This window comes from Pinus tabuliformis, chromosome 2_1, assembly GCF_031772625.1.
Source record: "Pinus tabuliformis cultivar Carrire ecotype Pingquan chromosome 2_1, CPIR1, whole genome shotgun sequence".
Taxonomy (NCBI): domain Eukaryota; kingdom Viridiplantae; phylum Streptophyta; class Pinopsida; order Pinales; family Pinaceae; genus Pinus; species Pinus tabuliformis.
Genome location: NC_142299.1, coordinates 283,543,070 through 283,549,211, shown reverse-complemented (window position 1 = coordinate 283,549,211; position 6,142 = coordinate 283,543,070). Strand labels below are relative to the sequence as shown.

Here is a 6,142-nt window from a genome sequence, read left to right as displayed (position 1 = left end):
TATATTTGAGACAACTTATTTAATAATTGTCTTTATATGAAATTGCTGAGATCTAAAGTTAAATTTCCCGATTAACTTATATTATATTTGTAAATAATAATTAATAATAAATATCCCATTATTAATTTAACTATTAAATTATAATAAATCTAAAAATATGAATTAAATAATAAATAAATTATTAGGAAAGCATTGCATTTGCATTTTAATGTGGCCCTGGGTAACGCTGTTTTACGAATAATTGTTTTGCGGGTTAAATGAATATTGCATCAAGTACTGGATCCGAATTGTTTTAAGGAGTTAAATGGATAGGGAAATAAAAATCTCTCTCCACATGCCTACTTTGCAAAACCGTAGCTGGAATAGCTCAGTTGGTTAGAGCGTGTGGCTGTTAACCACAAGGTCGGAGGTTCAAGCCCTCCTTCTAGCGATCATTTGTAACCAGCCTATGTTAAGGGCTTACAAGAATATTTCGTGTGTTCCATTCTACCAATTAATGCCTATTCCATATATATGAATATCGGTGGAATCAATTGTTTTAAGCGGTTAAACATATATTTAAGTTTCATAATTTATGCACATGCCTATTCTATAAATATATTTATTGGTGGATTAGTGCAGTAAATTACGAGAGCACATTAAGAAAATGCAATAATATCAGTGTCAGAGTGTCTTTACGTTTTAAATTTAAAACCACTTAGTTTTAATAATTTTTTATTAAAATTATATTAATTATTTTTTTCCAATTTAAAATAAATATTTATTTTTATTTTAAATATATTAGGAATAAAATTTTGTTTTCCTTGAAAATAAGTGAAAGATTTAGTAGAACATTTTCTATTTACAACACAAGTTTTTTCAATTTCTAAAAAAAACATTTAATTGAAAACATAAATATTTATTTCATCCAATATTTAGATTTGGCATATTTTCTTTATAAGTATTTGATTCACAACACAAATATTTATTTTAGCAGTATTTTTTCCAAATTAATGTTGACTTTCCAAAATATTTGTGAGTTGTTAATGATAGAGACATCCCAAAACACAGGTACCAGAAATTTGATATCTGCATCAATTTAAAATTAAATTATTACTATAAAATGTCGCATAATTAAAATGGGCATTGTTTATGGAGTGGCAAATTTTTCCAGAGACCCAAAATCTGCTGAAATCTGGCTATTTTTTCCTTAAAAAATTGATGGTAGAAATGTTTGAATGTTGTTTTTAATGGTGTAAATAGATTCAAAACCATTAAAAATGTCAATATCTTAAAACTTGACAATTATAACCGAGATTTCCAAAAAAAATCACCAACAAATTTTCAACCTCATTAGAGTACGATACTAAAAAGTCTTCGTAGATGCGTCGATGTCTCCCCAAATTCCAACGTAAAGTTGTGATGCATAATAAGTTGAATTGCAAAAACAGGAGTCTATCTAAACACCCTCAAAGACCATCATATTATATATTTAACATGTGGGCAAGTTCCCTCCATCCTATTTGCATGGTGACATCATACTGATGATGGGCATTGGGATCTTCAATATTTTCAACACCTTCCTTCCTCCTCCACAAATTGTAATTTGCACGGTGACATCAGATTTCCGATGGGATTCTCCAATGTTTTGGACCGCCACCATAAAATGTTTGAATGGTCCACTAGTTGACCCAATCCACTCTGTCCTTTCATTACATATCTCTTATGTATTCCTGGCATTGCAGTTTATATGACAAGCCATTTATGCGTTTCTTTCTTAAATCTATGGATTTTGTTGGTTTATAACAAACCAAATAAACTATTGGGAACCATGCGTCTTGCCTGATTGTGGGTAATAACAAGGAAACTATCCACCTGGTTCACTATGATGTCACCGTGCAGATCCTTCATAAACCTCTCAGTGCTTCCTAGATCATGTAGGAATTCACTTTGATTCATTCTACATCGGCTATAAGACGTCCACTCTTTCTCCAAATGACCAGCTGAAGGTGAGTAACAAGTACTTCCTTCTGCCCCAACACTTCTTTCACTCTCCCTTATCTCTCCTATCGTTGGCTTCCTTGATAATGTCGTCGTCGTCACAATGCCATGTTAGAGAGTTTGAGTGCATCGTAGGGTGGCATATTATTAGGAAATGGGGTGCACTGAATCAGAATTGAGAGCTAAACGTTTTGTGGCTCAATTATAAATAAGCTACTCCTTATCCAATCTAAGAGGAAATTGTTGACGCAGAGAGAGAATTGGCTAATGAGATACACACCCTCATGAACATTGAAATATTGGCGAAAGTAGTGGATTGGGTTCATAACGTAGGACATATAAGAGGGTGTTATAATAAATACATGTACACTTTGGATATATTTGGCATCTCAAGTTCTTACTTGCAAGAGTTTTGCTAGACATAAATGAGAGCAGGGAAGATATTCTCCCATCTTTGGGCCACATATAGTGGAAAATGGTAGCTATCGATCACAAGCTGGGTGGTATCAACAAAATCATGAGCATCCCTCTTGAACAAAGTTTCTCCCTAGGCAACAACAAGGAGCCCATCCCCATTGAAGCTACTGACTAAGATAAGTCCACTTAATTGTCATGTAGTCTCTTTGCTTTTTACTTTCTATGTTTCAATTCTATAAGCTTCAGTTTATTTGGATATATTTCGTGAAGTTTTATTGTAACCCATTTTATGGTGTCTTTGGAAGATTGGGAGGGAATGGTGTTCATAATTTTCAATCCCTCTCTTCGTCGTGGCAGTCTATCTGGCTTCTTATTTGTGTTATCCCACATCGAGATTCAACCATTTGTGTAATTTTCATGGTAGAGGGAGGGAAGTTGTGCTGGAGCTTATTTGGTTATGAGATGTGGGGGGGGGGGCGGGGTAGGAGGGCATTTAGGAGCCCTGCCATCAATCCCGAGTTTCACGATGGCTCTTTAGTACCTAGAGTTTGGTTTTATAATTGTGTTTCCAACACCTATTGTCACCTAGATGTTCACATTGTTGGTCCATTTTCTTTGCAGAGCAATTACAATTACTTTGGGGAATTTAGGGTAAGATTGGTATATGGTGGAGACAAATTGTTTGGAGGAAGTGGTGTGGGGAGATAATTGCACCTCCATCTATAGTGCAGGCCTAGCTAGTAGTTTTGTTGAGTCACCCCCTGGCCAAAACAGATACTTGGTGCTACAGATTCTTTGTGGTTCAAATCTCACTAGCCATCTTCAATACTTACTCCAGGTTGCAAATCAATTGTCTCAGGCCCAATGCCTCGTCGGAGAACACACATTAGGAGGGGGGAAAATTATTATCAGGAATGAGCCTTAAGGGGGCACTTCTACATGCATCATCAATTGGAGGACATCTCTGGGAAATACTAAGACCTTATGCCAAGCCCCATCCACAAATAAATTGCTTAAGCTAAGGGAGAAACATTCACACATAGAGCCCCTCTCTCAGATACAAAGGCCTTAGTAGAATGGGCTGGTTGGATCCATGAGACTAAGCATACTAGGGGTCATTTCATGATCAACACATGCAAACCATCGGCATGTATTAGTAGATGAAATGATTATTGAGATTCGCGTTAAAGAGAATACAGTAGCACCTTGGCATACCTCCTGTGATGGGAAAAACTCATGAAGGCACAAAAGAGCCTATTCAAATTTCATTATCAGATTTAGATCACTCATAATAGCCATCTTATGTTTATGTTTTGTGTGTTTCATGATACTAATATTTCGAGGCAGTTTTATCCTATGACAAGTCTCTAGTTAATGCAATATATCCTATCCTATCATGGAATATATCTTCGCCGTGAGTGAGAGAGTCGCCTGCCTGTAGGCACTTAATGCCAGCCTTGCTCATTATGGCACATTAAAGAGGTTCGTGAAGGCCAGACAGGCTCTGTATGCCGCCCTACTGCCATGTGTTGTGCCGAGTGACCACCCCCATCGGGGACTATTAAGTCTTCGTCCAACAGATCTTAGAGAGCCTGGAGTTCACTTGGGTTGAGATCTTCCTTGCTCTTCGACTCCCTCCAAGCAATAATGAATTCTTTAAGTGGATTTAGTGATCCCTCATTGGAAAGCCAATCCGCCATGTAGAAATTTTGAATAATAAACACATATTCAATGGAGATTATGCTGATCATGTACTATTGCAGAATACATACACAATACATAAGCTCCTCTACGTTGATCATCAATTTACAGAAGTAGAAACAATAACATGCGCACATAGAAGCATCAATCACACATATCAACACAATATTTTCCGGGGAAAGCATCTCGCTAAAAACCCCAACTATCTGTATATTATATTGATTGAGAACATGTAACAAACATAGTACAATACTCCTCACAAGTATCCAGCACTATCTCCACCTGTTACACACAATACAGCTCTGATCTGATCTCCAAATCTCCCTCGCTGCTTTGCCTGCCTCCACTGCACAATCCCTTCTGAGAATGAATGAGAATGGCTAATCCAAACTCCTATTTACCTTGTGAAAATCACCCACACTGTATATCACATGAGCACAAGTTATATTTCACTTGGTATTGGCCCACACTACGCAGAGATCATTGGCATAACTCAATCCCATGCATGTGCACAATCTCATGCACAACTGATAGCAATCTCAACCTCTAACACCTGTCTTCACTGAACTGTACATGCACTAAGTTAACTAATGTATTCTTCAGTTGCATTCTGAGTTAATAATTAGTGAATTAATTAATAACTAATTCACACAACTCATCACTTAGTCTATTGATTAGTTAGACTAAATACAACTAGTTCAACTAAGTCAAACTGAACACAACTCCATTAACTGCTTATCCAACTCCACAAAACTCAACCACATGAGTTCTAACTGATGTCGTGCATGTAATAGCTCAACTAACACACAAAGAAAACGTATTTCCTTCTTACAGCTACATGTGCCACATCTGTAGCTCAAACTGAAGTGCTCCAAGAGAATAAGATAAAGTTTATAGTCTAAATATTATTATGAGACAATAATATTTGACTTTTGTATTTTTGACTAGCAGTCTAAAAATAGACTCTAATCACTCCTACTGTGATCCAAAAATAGAAGTCCATCTATTTTTCCCAACATGACCAATCATCCATAAACAACAAACTGCAACTCATAGACCATGATCCATATGTCTAAAAATAGACATAGTCTAAAAATAGACTTTGTGCCAAAACTTGCCTGCGGGACCACTTAGTGAAGGCGACTCCTTTCCACTAAGCTCCATCATCTTGTTGCATTCTCAACAAGCATTTCTTGTTGCACACTTTTCAACACTCCCTCTCAACAAGAAAGGCTTCCTCTCAAACCCGATCCTGAAACTCTGGAATGTTCTGCATGCAACACATCTGCCCGGTCCACTTTGCTCCAACAACACTTGGAACAAAAACACTCCCAACTGACCACTCTGTTGGGCTAGGAACATACTCTGATGCTGAAGCTCTACCTGCTGCTGACAAGTGCTCCCTCTTTGACATCTGCGCTACTGCAACATCTCCATGCATCTCGCACCATTGCACACCTCTCTGTGCCACCTAGCACTGTGCAAAACACTTGTGCCTCTTGCATTGCTGCAGCCTGCATGCTATGCGCTGTCTTGGGATTCCCTGCACCAAGGAAAATTTTAAGAACCCCCCCAAATTTATAAATATAATAAATGGGCGAATCTCCATGGTATATAGGAAAAATGGAAGGCGATTTTATCAATAATATAATATGTATATATAATTTTTTGGCGAATCTCTCACCAGGCAAATATTTTACTCAATTATAAAATCTTGTAAGATCTTGGCAAGTCTTTCACTAAATAATAAAACTTTGTAAAGTCCTAGTGAATCTTAGCATAGGCTACATGCTGGTTTAATTCCCCCATTTAAATAGGCTACATTCCAGGTGAATACCATGGGTCAATACCATGTGTCATTTTTATTTTTATTAATTCTAATATTAGGGTTAATAATGGTTTTTTGCATGGTATTAATAACAATCTAGTCCATGGTATTTGTCCCATAGTATTTTGGCCATAGGTTTCACCTAAATATAACCCATTTTTTGAGTGTTCGTAAATATAAGGTGACTTATGGAGTAAATATAAAAAAATGTTTTAT

General features: G+C 36.7%; 1 non-coding gene across 1 annotated transcript; it reads left to right on the top strand.

Moving 5' to 3' along the window:
* Nucleotides 1–356: 356 nt before the first annotated feature.
* On the top strand, nucleotides 357–430 carry TRNAN-GUU (transfer RNA asparagine (anticodon GUU)). Its single transcript has one exon. It is a non-coding gene; the product is annotated as a tRNA-Asn (tRNA).
* Nucleotides 431–6,142: the final 5,712 nt, after the last annotated feature.